Raw genomic sequence first — 13,411 nt, 5'->3', positions numbered from 1 at the left:
ATATTACATGTCCATTCTAAGCTATTACAAATCACTTTACTCTTCCTGTACTCTGCTGAACTGTCCCTGTACACTGAACCTGCAAAACTGGGGTTAAGGGAGTGGGATGAGCTCTATAGCCCAGTGAGTAGAACAGTAAAACATCTCAGTAAAATATGATCTCATGGAATGCACCATAGCACAGACAAGCCACATCAAGAGTAAACCTGTCACCACATAGTCCCAGTAACTCTGTGCCAGGGCGTAGAATCGAGCACCTGGTCTTCCTGTCATATAGATATATGTGTATATAACACCTCTGTACTTACCATTGCCAGGGCGTAGTCAAAGGCTCCTGGACTTTGCTATACCTGCCAGGGCGTAGTCAAAGGCTCCTGGACTTCTCTATACCTGCCAGGGCGTAGTCAAAGGCTCCTGGACTTCCTGTCTGAGACAATTGGATCATTCAGCATTCACCCACATCAACAAAGAATTATGCAATGCACCATATTCGTGGTTACGAATGCACTCAACCTATGGCATAATCATGATGCATGAGATATGCTAAAACATTCCATTGTGCAAGTAAAAGAATTAAGTTTAGTTCCACTCACCTCTGGCTATCTGGACTGACTGACTCTGCAGGCTCTGAAACTCTGGAGCAGTACTCACTGCTGCTCCCTTTGGTTCCTCTGGTCTGTACCTATACAGTTGGACTCAAATGAGGGACCAAACAAGCTTATGCATAACTCTCTTAAATTCCCCAAGAAGCCCCGTAAACTCACTCAACTATCCATGCAAAGCATGCAAAAGAAAGCTGGACAGGACACTTTCGGCGGCAGGTTCGGCGGCCGAACGTCCTTTCCAGAGACGAAACTCAAGCACCTTCGGCGGCCGAATCTCAAGCTTCGGCGGCCGAACCCTTTCGGGGGCAAGTTTCGGGGGCCAAAAGGCAGTTCAGAGACGAAAGTCTCTAACTGTAACGACCCGAAAATCGGACCGCTACCGGCGCTAGGATCCGGGTCGACTTAAGGCTGCCGGGACCCGTAGCAAGCCTGACATGAAACCTGTAAACCTGTTTAATCCCATACATGATCAACAATCATACATAAAAATTTAAACTTTCTGTCATTCATTTCTCAAACACCAAACTCAACCTGTGCATGCACTAACATAATCATAAACTTGACCCCTCAGTGGGATCTCATCAATGCCCCAATGGGCGATACATCATAAGTTGAGTTGGCTAAACATAAACATCAATAGACATTAAGATCATGTATCAACAAGGGATTACAATACTCATAGGGTCAAGCACATCTATAACCTCAATATACCTCATTACATAACATACTGAATCTCTTACATTACATTAGTACAATTGTCATGTCCACAATCTAACTATTACATAGACATACTTCAAAACTCTGGCTAACCTCCTGGTCTACCCTGTACCTGCACATCTGGGGTTAGGGGAGAGGGGTGAGCTACAAAGCCCAGTGAGTAGAATAGTGAAATCATATATTAAAATTTCATGCCATTATGTAATGCAACACATCACAACTAATCACATCTCGGATGGTATTGTCACCAATAGTCCTCTACATAGTCCAACTGTGCCGGAACGTAGAATGGGTACAACCGGTCTTTCCCTTAACATAACATATCATACAGTCCAATTGTGCCAGGGACGTAGAATGGGTACAACCTGGACTTTCTCTTACATCGTGCCAGGGACGTAGAATGGGTACAACCTGGACTTCCATACCATATCATGCCGTAACATCATCATACCATATGAGGACTAAAGGATCATCCAATAACCAATCCACATCAACATCATAAATGCAATGCAACATATTCGTGAATACTAATGCAAACAACCTACTATATTTCATGGCATTCATGATGCATGGATCATGCTCAAAATTCATATTTCATTTATTTTAAAACTTAAGGTTTATTCCACTCACCTCTGGCTAGCTCTGACAAACTCTGTAGCAGCTGGCTCACTGCTGGGGTCCTCGGTTCCTCGGGTCCGAACCTACACAGGTGGACTCCAATGAAGGACCAAACATACATAAACATAACTCTAATATACTCCCCAAAAACCCCCTAAAACATCATGAAACAATCATAGAAAAACATGCAAGAAATGGCTGAACAGGGCACTTTCGGCGGCAGGTTCGACGGCCGAAAGTCCCTCCAGAGCCGAAAGTCAGGCAGGTTCGGCGGCACCTTCGGCGGCCGAAACTCCCAGACAGAGGCGAAACTCATGCATGTTCGGCGGCACCTTCGGCGGCCGAAAGTCCCAGACAGAGACGAAAGTCTCCTTTCGGGGGCAACTTCGGCAGCCGAAAGGCCTGCCTCACCAGCCATGTTCGGCGGCCGAAAGTGCCTTCGGCTGCCGAACCTGGTTTCTGCCAAAGGGCAGAAACTTTGGCTCCTTTATGCACATTTGCCTTCAAACTCTTCCAACATGTATATAACTCAACCAAAACATGCATACAAGCTCCTAGGGGTCTCAAACTACCTTAAACCCCAACTACAACACACATACACAAGCATTTGCAAGCCACATTTGCAAAAACTCAAAAATCATCCATAACTCACTAAAAACCTACACATGCATTTCTACCCCATAGATCTTGCATAAAACTTATTTAAAACATATAATGAGCTTAAGATCGGCTCTTACCTCTTGAAGATCGAGAGAGAGATGACCTAAACTCGGAGATCCAAGCAAATGAGCTCCTGAGTTCCCAAAGCTCCAAAACTTGTCTTAAATGCTCAAAACTTGCAATGAGAGGTGAAAACTCAAGAAAAATGGAGGAGATTTGGAGAAAGAACACAAGATCTGGGGAGAGGGAGGTCGGAAGCTAGCTATGGCCGAAAATGGGAGAAAGCTCGCCCATTTCGGCTAAGTGACCGTTTTATAGTGGCTGGCCAGGCCACGTTCGGGGGCCGAAAGTGCTTCCGCATGCATCCCATGTTCGGCGGCCGAACTTGGGTTTCGGCGGCCGAACCTGAACTTCCCTCACTCATGCTTTCGGGGGCCTAACATGCCTCCAAAACGCATGCATGTTCGGCGGCCGAACTTGACTTTCGGCGGCCGAACCTGGGTTTTCCTCCAAAGACTTTTCATGCAAAAACTCATTAAATTTTCATACTTAAAACCATGAAATACCTTAAAACATTTTATGAAAACATGTTTCTACCCTACTAGAGGCTTCCGACATCCGAGATTCCATCGGACGGTAGGAATTCCGATACCGGAGTCTAGCCGGGTATTACATTCTCCCCCCCTTAAGAACATTCGTCCCCAAATGTACCTCAACTAGCACACATAGCATGGCATAAAACATAACATACCTAGCACATAAACACAAAGAGATCTAACCTTAAAAGAGATGAGGGTACTGCTGGAGCATAGACTCCCGTGTCTCCCAAGTGCATTCTTCCAAGTTGTGGTGGTTCCATAGGACTTTCACCATCGGGATTTCCTTGTTTCTTAACTTTCTGATCTGGGTGTCTATGATCTGAACTGGCTGTTCAACATACGTGAGATCCTCTTGGACCTCCACATCAGGCTCACTAAGAACCTTGCTCGGATCTGACACAAACTTCCTCAACATTGAAACATGGAAAACCGGATGGATTCTTTCCATTGAAGCAGGTAAATCCAGCTTGTACGACACATTCCCAATCTTTTGCAAGATTTCAAAGGGTCCGATGTATCGTGGGGCTAGTTTACCTTTCTTCCCGAAGCGAACCACTCCCTTCATAGGAGACACCTTGAGCAATACCAGATCCCCCTCCTGAAACTCTAACTGTCTCCTGCGAACGTCTGCATAGCTCTTCTGTCTGCTGGCAGCAGTCTTGATTCTCTCTCTGATTATGGGTACCACCCTGCTGGTGATCTCTACTAGCTCAGGCCCTGCCAAGGCCTTTTCTCCAACTTCTTCCCAGCAAACAGGTGATCTGCACTTCCTTCCGTACAAAGCTTCATATGGAGCCATCCCGATGCTAGCATGATGGCTGTTGTTGTAGGCAAACTCCACCAAAGGTAGATGCTGCCTCTAAGAACCGCCAAAGTCCAGCACACACATTCTGAGCATATCTTCGATAGTCTGGATGGTCCTTTCTGACTGTCCATCAGTCTGGGGGTGGAAGGCAGTACTGAAATCCAACCTAGTACCCATGGCATTCTGCAGACTCCGCCAAAACCTGGAGGTGAACTGGGGCCCTCTATCCGACACTATCGAAACCGGAACCCCATGCAGCCTGACAATCTCATCCATATATACCTGCGCCAACTTGTCCACAGAGTAGCCACTCCTGACATGAATGAAGTGAGCAGATTTGGTGAGTCTGTCCACAATCACCCATATGGAGTCCACTCTGTTGGACGCCGCCGGTAACCCCACTACGAAGTCCATAGCTATATTTTCCCATTTCCACTCTGGAATAGGTAGCGGGTTAAGCATTCCAGCCGGCTTCTGATGTTCCAGCTTCACCCTCTGACATACTTCGCAGGCGGACACAAACTGTGCCACTTCTTTCTTCATCGCTGGCCACCAATAAACCTTCTTCAGATTTTGATACATCTTGGTGGCTCCGGGGTGAATGTTGTATCTTGCATTATGAGCCTCTCTCATAATGTCTCCTTTTAGCCCTATGTCATCTGGTACACATAGTCTGCTCCCATAGCGGAGGATCCCCTTGCTGTCGAATCTGAACTCACTATCATTGCCTGACTGAACAGTCCTGGCAATCTTCACTAACTCCGGGTCCTCATGCTGTTTCTAAGCCACCTGCTCCAGAAACACGGGTGCTACTCTCATCTGGGCCACCAAGGCACCTGTACCAGATAACTCCATCTGTAGATCTTCCTCAATAAGCTTGTAGAACTCATTCACCACTGGCCTCCTCTCTGCCGATATGTGGGATAAACTGCCTAGTGACTTCCGGCTTAGGGCGTCTGCCACGACATTCGCCTTACCCGGATGGTACTGAATCTTGCAATCATAGTCACTCAGCAGCTCCACCCATCTCCTCTGTCTCAAGTTCAAATCTCTTTGACTCAGGATGTACTGCAGGCTTTTATGATCTGTAAAGATCTCACATTTTACCCCATAGAGGTAGTGCCTCCACATCTTGAGTGCAAAGATTACTACTGCCATCTCTAGGTCATGTGTGGGGTAATTCAACTCATGTTTTTCTTCAGCTGCCTAGAAGCATAAGCGATCACCCTCTCATTCTGCATTAGTACACAACCCAGTCCCACACGGGATGCATCACAAAAGACTGTAAAGTCCTCATCACTGGATGGCAGAGCTAACACTGGTGCTGAAGTCAACCTCTTCTTAAGCTCTTCAAAACTCTCCTCGCACTGGTCGGTCCACAGAAACTTCTGATTCTTCCTGGTTAACCTGGTCAGAGGAGCTGCTATCTTCGAGAAGTCCTGAACGAACCTCCTGTAGTAACCTGCCAAACCCAAGAAACTCCTGATCTCCGTCACTAAAGTGGGTCTAGGCCAGTCAGCCACAGTCTCTGTCTTCTTGGGGTCTACCTCTATCCCATTCTCTGACACTACATGCCCCAAGAACGAAATGCTCCTCAGCCAGAACTCACATTTAGAGAACTTGGCATACAAGCCATGTTCCCTGAAGGTCTGCAAGACCAACCGCAGATGATGGGCATGCTCCTCTGCATTCCTGGAATACACTAAGATATCATCTATGAAGACAATAACAAAGTGATCCAGGTACTGGCTAAACACTCTGTTCATGAGATCCATGAATGCTGCAGGGGTGTTGGTTAACCCAAACGGCATTACAAGGAACTCAAAATGCCCATATCTGGTCCTGAAGGCTGTCTTCGGCACATCCTCATCCCTTATCCTTAGCTGATGGTACCCCGATCTCAGATCTATTTTGGAGAAACAACCTGCTCCAGCTAGCTGGTCGAATAGATCGTCGATCCTTGGCAGAGGGTACCTATTCTTGGTAGTGACTTTGTTCAACTGCCTGTAGTCGATACAAAGTCTAAGGGATCCATCCTTCTTTCTCACAAACAGGACCGGAGCACCCCAGGGTGAGGTACTCTGTCGGATGAAACCCTTTTCTACCAGCTCCTGCAATTGCTCTTTCAACTCCTTTAACTCGGCTGGAGCCATCCTGTAGGGAGGGATAGAGATCGGTCTAGTTCCAGGCACCAACTCTATCTCGAACTCTATCTCCCTAGCAGGTGGTAAACCTGGAAGCTCATCCGGAAAAACATCCTGAAACTCTCTGACAACTGGCACCGAGGCCGGCTCCCTGACCTGACTGTCTAGCTCTCTCACATGAGCTAAGTACCCCTGACATCATTTCCTAAGCAACCTACGAGCCTGAAGAGCTGATATCAGACCTCTAGGTGTGCCCCTCTTGTCTCCTCTGAAGACGACCTCTGACCCGTCCTGATCTCTGAACCTGACTACCTTGTCTCTGCAGTCCAAGGTAGCACCATGGGTAGATAGCCAATCCATCCCTAGAATGACGTCAAAGTCTGTCAAATCTAGAACCACAAGGTCGGTGGAGAGGCATCTTCCCTCAACAAAAACTGGACTGTACTGGCAGACTGACACTGCCACTGACGGGTCACACTTGGGTCCACTGACCCATAGGGGACACTCTAACCCAGAGACTATCAGACCCAACCTCTCAACGGCTCTCGGAGCAATAAATGAATGAGATGCACCCGGGTCCATTAATGCATACACATCAGAACACCCAATGACGAGATTACCTGACACCACGGTGTTGGATGTGTTAGCCTCCTGCTGTGTCATGGTGAAGATCCTGGCTGGAGCTGATGGACCTTCACCTCAGGAACCAGAAGAAGAGGCTGCCCCTCTTCCTCTACCTCTGCCACTGCCCTGAGTTGTGGCTGGAACTGCTGGCTGTGCCACACTACCAGAAGCTGTCTGCTGGGGCTGGCCCATAAAAGGCGCTCTAGGACACTCCCGAGCTATGTGTCCCTCCTGTCCACATCTGAAACATGTATTAGTCCCAGCTCGACACACTCCCCTGTGCGGTCTTCCACATCTCTGGCATTCTGTACCATCTGAGCCTGAGCTCGAGCCACCGCCAAATCCCAGACCGGATTTCAACTTGTTCCAAAACTTATTCTTCTTCGGCTTCCTGGTGGTGTTATCCCACCTCTTCTTACCTGAGCTCTGAGAAGAGAAACCTGGTCCTCCTCTGCCTAGGGTCTTAACCCCTGAAGACTGGGTCACTGACTGCTTCATTGACCCCTCAACTATAGCACTTGCTTCCATTCTTCGAGCCATATCCACCACAGTGTGGAAACTTTCTCTCTCAGCTGATTGAATCAACGAGGAGTACCTGGAATGCAGCTTCATAACATACCTCTTGGCTTTCTTCGTATCCGTATCTAGAGCTTGCCCTGAAAAAGGCAATAGCTCCAAGAATTTATCCGTGAACTCCTCTACACCCATGTGCTCTGACTGCCTCAGTTGCTCAAACTCAATCATCTTCAGTTCTCTGGAACTGTCTGGAAAAGCCCATCCAGCGAACTCATTCGCAAATTCCTCCCATGTCATACCGTCTAGTCTCGGGTCCACATAACACTTGAACCATTCTCGTGCCTTCTTGCACTTTAGGGTGAACCCTGCCATCTGAATGGCCCTGCTATCACTTGCCCCTAGCTCATCAGTTATAGTCTTCACCACTCTCAGATACTCAAAGGGGTCATCCCCTGACTTGTATTTGGGAGCATCCAGCTTAAGGTAATCTGTCATCTTTACCTTGCTCCCATCAGCTGAGCTAGGTCTAGGAGGTTGAGTAACTGGGGCTGCTGGTTCTGTAGGTGGTGGAGGTGGAGGTGCAGCATTCCCCGAGGTGGGGTTTGCCGGGTTTGGATAGAAGGGTGAGGGTGGATAAGCTGGGTACTGTGTGTAAGGTGGATAGAAAGGTGGAAAGGGCATGTAGGTAGGGTAAGGGTTAAAGCTGGAGTAATCCGATGTACCTCCCATCGGATACCCTGAACCCTGTGGAAAGGGTGGATAATGGGGTGGAAAACCATACCCCGAGGCCTGAACGCCTCCCTGAGACTCCCCTGTCCCTTCTTCCTCCATGCTCACATCCAAGTTCCCATCCCTCCTCTGATCCTCTTCCATAACCTCCCTCACATCTGAAGAACTTCCTCCTCTATCAGTCCCCCTTCTGCTAGCATCAAAAGACCTTCTAGGGTCCCTTGACACTCTTTCTCTGTTGGCTCTACAAGACATTGCCCTAGGCAATGTGGGAGGACGGGCGCTCGTGCCCTCATCCTCAGGTGGCGCTCGTGCCCTCATCCTCAGGTGGCACTCCAGTCAATCGTGCAGATCGACGAGTTCCTCTCATCCTGTTTTCTGAAAAACAGTACACATCAAGCAAGCATTAGCATCATATGGTTCATGTGCGCACACATGAACCCTCATCACATACACATCACATTCATATCATATCATTAATGCACATGCATATAATCATGGCATTTCACATCATCATACAAGACAGGACTCAACATCCTATCCTAGTGGACATGATCTTCCTATTGTGCTTGACCTTTTATAACATCTATGAGCCCGACACTCTAGGTCCGATCCTATGAACCTAGGGCTCTGATACCATTCTGTAACGACCCGAAAATCGGACTGCTACCGGCTCTAGGATCCGGGTCGACTTAAGGCCGCCGGGACCCGTAGCAAGCCTGACATGAAACCTGTAAACCTGTTTAATCCCATACATGATCAACAATCATACATAAAAATTTAAACTTTCTGTCATTCATTTCTCAAACACCAAACTCAACCTGTGCATGCACTAACATAATCATAAACTTGACCCCTCAGTGGGATCTCATCAATGCCCCAATGGGCGATACATCATAAGTTGAGTTGGCTAAACATAAACATCAATAGACATTAAGATCATGTATCAACAAGGGATTACAATACTCATAGGGTCAAGCACATCTATAACCTCAATATACCTCATTACATAACATACTGAATCTCTTACATTACATTAGTACAATTGTCATGTCCACAATCTAACTATTACATAGACATACTTCAAAACTCTGGCTAACCTCCTGGTCTACCCTGTACCTGCACATCTGGGGTTAGGGGAGAGGGGTGAGCTACAAAGCCCAGTGAGAAGAATAGTGAAATCATATATTAAAATTTCATGCCATTATGTAATGCAACACATCACAACTAATCACATCTCGGATGGTATTGTCACCAATAGTCCTCTACATAGTCCAACTGTGCCGGGACATAGAATGGGTACAACCGGTCTTTCCCTTAACATAACATATCATACAGTCCAATCGTGCCAGGGACGTAGAATGGGTACAACCTAGACTTCCATACCATATCATGCCGTAACATCATCATACCATATAAGGACTAAAGGATCATCCAATAACCAATCCACATCAACATCATAAATGCAATGCAACATATTCGTGAATACTAATGCAAACAACCTACTATATATCATGGCATTCATGATGCATGGATCATGCTCAAAATTCATATTTCATTTATTTTAAAACTTAAGGTTTATTCCACTCACCTCTGGCTAGCTCTGACAAACTCTGTAGCAGCTGGCTCACTGCTGGGGTCCTCGGGTCCGAACCGACACAGGTGGACTCCAATGAAGGACCAAACATACATAAACATAACTCTAATATACTCCCCAAAAACCCCCTAAAACATCATGAAACAATCATAGAAAAACATGCAAGAAATGGCTGAACAGGGCACTTTCGGCGGCAGGTTCGGCGGCCGAAAGTCCCTCCAGAGCCGAAAGTCAGGCAGGTTCGGCGGCACCTTCAGCGGCCGAAACTCCCAGACAGAGGCGAAACTCATGCATGTTCGGCGGCACCTTCGGCGGCCGAAAGTCCCAGACAGAGACGAAAGTCTCCTTTCGGGGGCAACTTCGGCAGCCGAAAGGCCTGCCTCACCAGCCATGTTCGGCGGCCGAAAGTGCCTTCGGCTGCCGAACCTGGTTTCTGCCAAAGGGCAGAAACTTTGGCTCCTTTATGCACATTTGCCTCCAAACTCTTCCAACATGCATATAACTCAACCAAAACATGCATACAAGCTCCTAGGGGTCTCAAACTACCTTAAACCCCAACTACAACACACATACACAAGCATTTGCAAGCCACATTTGCAAAAACTCAAAAATCATCCATAACTCACTAAAAACCTACACATGCATTTCTACCCCATAGATCTTGCATAAAACTTATTTAAAACATATAATGAGCTTAAGATCGGCTCTTACCTCTTGAAGATCGAGAGAGAGACGACCTAAACTCGGAGATCCAAGCAAATGAGCTCCTGAGTTCCCAAAGCTCCAAAACTTGTCTTAAATGCTCAAAACTTGCAATGAGAGGTGAAAACTCAAGAAAAATGGAGGAGATTTGGAGAAAGAACACAAGATCTGGGGAGAGGGAGGTCGGAAGCTAGCTATGGCCGAAAATGGGAGAAATCTCGCCCATTTCGGCTAAGTGACCCTTTTATAGTGGCTGGCCAGGCCACGTTCGGGGGCCGAAAGTGCTTCCGCATGCATGCCATGTTTGGCGGCCGAACTTGGGTTTCGGCGGCCGAACTTGGGTTTCGGCGGCCGAACCTGAACTTCCCTCACTCATGCTTTCGGGGGCCTAACGTGCCTCCAAAACGCATGCATGTTCGGCGGCCGAACTTGACTTTCGGCGGCCGAACCTGGGTTTTCCTCCAAAGACTTTTCATGCAAAAACTCATTAAATTTTCATACTTAAAACCATGAAATACCTTAAAACATTTTATGAAAACATGTTTCTACCCTACTAGAGGCTTCCGACATCCGAGATTCCACCGGACGGTAGGAATTCCGATACCGGAGTCTAGCCGGGTATTACACTAACCTTCGGCGGCACCTTCGGCGGCCGAATCCCCCAAACAGAGCCGAACATGCAAAACTCGCGGGGGCAAGCTGTGGTAGCCTAAGCCACCATGCAAGAGGTTCGGCGGCCGAATGAACCTTCGGCTGCCGAACCTGAGTTCATCCAGAACTCAGCCCCGACGGCAAACAAGCTCCTCCATCCCATCAATCTCGCCAAACATGCAACCTTCAACTCCTCAACACACATATACTCATGTATATGTACAAAGGGGTCCAAAACTACCTAAAAACCCCAACAAACACATCAAACAAAACACATAATCATGCTTACAAGCTAAACCATAAAAAAACACCCTTTGTCACCTAAGCATGCATCTCTACCCACACCTTCACTTCTGTAAAACAGTAAAACATGTGCACGATCTTCACTTACCTCCTGTAAATAAGAAGATGACCAATCTGAACAAAGAAAATGGATCACCGTCTCTTCAAACTCATAAACACTCAAAACTAAGCTTTTACACTTCAACCCCTTCAACAACTCTTTGGAAACCAACCAACACTCTGCATGAGCTGGGCTTGCAAATAAAGCATAGGAGACGTGGCCAATCTTCTGGACAGGGTTTGGAGCCAACACCTGTCCAAAATGCTGACTAAGGAATGCTCAATAGTTGGCTAGCCATCTCAGCTTCGGCTGCCGAATCGCATGCAAAACCATGCAACATTCGGGGGCCGAACCTGAACTGCGGAAGCCAAACATTGGGCACTTTCGGCGGCCGAACTTACCTTCGGTGGCCGAACTTGACAAAAAGTCTCCATAGACTTTTCTCTTCCAACCTCAACCCAACTCAAAACAATTCAACGAAAAACCTTAAAACACATCATAACACTGTAGGAAAACACAAATCCTACCCTTCTAGAGCATTCCGACACCCCGGATTCCACCGGACGACAGGAATTCCGGTGCCGGATTCTAGCCGGGTATTACCTAAACCTATTCTACAACATTCCCAAGCATACACAAGCAAACATACAAGTTCCTAGGGGCATCAAACCATCAAAAACCCCAACTACAACACACAAACAACTCACATTGTTCAAAAATCACACCAAAAACCCATAAACATAACTATGACCTAAACATGCATTCTACCCTCATGAACTTCATAAAACTTACTTAAAACATAACATAAGCTAGAGATCGACTCTTACCTCTTGAAGATCGAGAGTAGAGGCGACAAAACTTGGAGTTGGAAGAGATTCGAGTTCTTGAACCTCAAAACTCCAAAACTTTGCTCAAAAGCTCAAATCTTCAAAACGAAGTTAAAACAAGTGAAAAACTTTAAAGATCTAGAGGAAAAACATCAAAGATCGGTGAGGGGCGGCGGAAAGCTCACCTTGGCCGAAAATAGGGAAAAGCTCGCCCGTTTTCGGCTATGGGACCCTTTTATAGTGGCTGGCCAGGCCACGTTCGGGGGCCGAATGTGCCTCTGCATGCATGCCATGTTCGGCGGCCAAACTTGAGGTTTGGCGGCCGAACCTGGACTTCCCTCACTTGTGCTTTCGGGGGCCTAAAGGCGCTCCCGAAGGCATGCATGTTCGGCGGCCGAACTTGAGGTTCGGCGGCCGAACCTGAGTTTTCCTCCAAGGTTGTTTTCATGCAAAAACTCATTTCCATTTTACTTAAAACCATGAAATACCTTAAAACATTTTATGAAAACATGTTTCTACCCTACTAGAGGCTTCCGACATCCGAGATTCCACCGGACGGTAGGAATTCCGATACCGGAGTCTAGCCGGGTATTACATTCTCCCCCCTTAAGAACATTCGTCCCCGAATGTTCCTCAACTAGCACATAGCATGGCATAAAACATAACATACATACATAGCACATAAACACATAGAGATCTAACCTTAAAAGAGATGAGCGTACTGCTGGAGCATAGACTCCCGTGTCTCCCAAGTGCATTCCTCCAAATTGTGGTGGTTCCATAGGACTTTCACCATCGGGATTTCCTTGTTTCTTAACTTTCTGATCTGGGTGTCTATGATCCGAACTGGCTGTTCAACATAGGTGAGATCCTCTTGGACCTCCACATCAGGCTCACTAAGAACCTTGCTTGGATCTGACACAAACTTCCTCAACATCGAAACATGGAAAACCGGATGGATTCTTTCCATTGAAGCAGGTAAATCTAGCTTGTACGACACATTCCCAATCTTTTGCAAGAAGGCACGGGAATGGTTCAAGTGTTATGTGGACCCGAGACTAGACGGCATGACATGGGAGGAATTTGCGAATGAGTTCGCGGGATGGGCTTTCCCAGACAGTTCCAGAGAACTGAAGATGATTGAGTTTGAGCAACTGAGGCAGTCAGAGCACATGAGTGTAGAGGAGTTCACGGATAAATTCTTGGAGCTATTGCCTTTTTCAGGGCAAGCTCTAGATACATATACGAAGAAAGCCAAGAGATATGTTATGAAG

The sequence above is a fragment of the Manihot esculenta genome, chromosome 18 (genome assembly GCF_001659605.2).
Source record: "Manihot esculenta cultivar AM560-2 chromosome 18, M.esculenta_v8, whole genome shotgun sequence".
Classification (NCBI taxonomy): Eukaryota; Viridiplantae; Streptophyta; class Magnoliopsida; order Malpighiales; family Euphorbiaceae; genus Manihot; species Manihot esculenta.
This window is presented reverse-complemented; position numbering follows the sequence as displayed.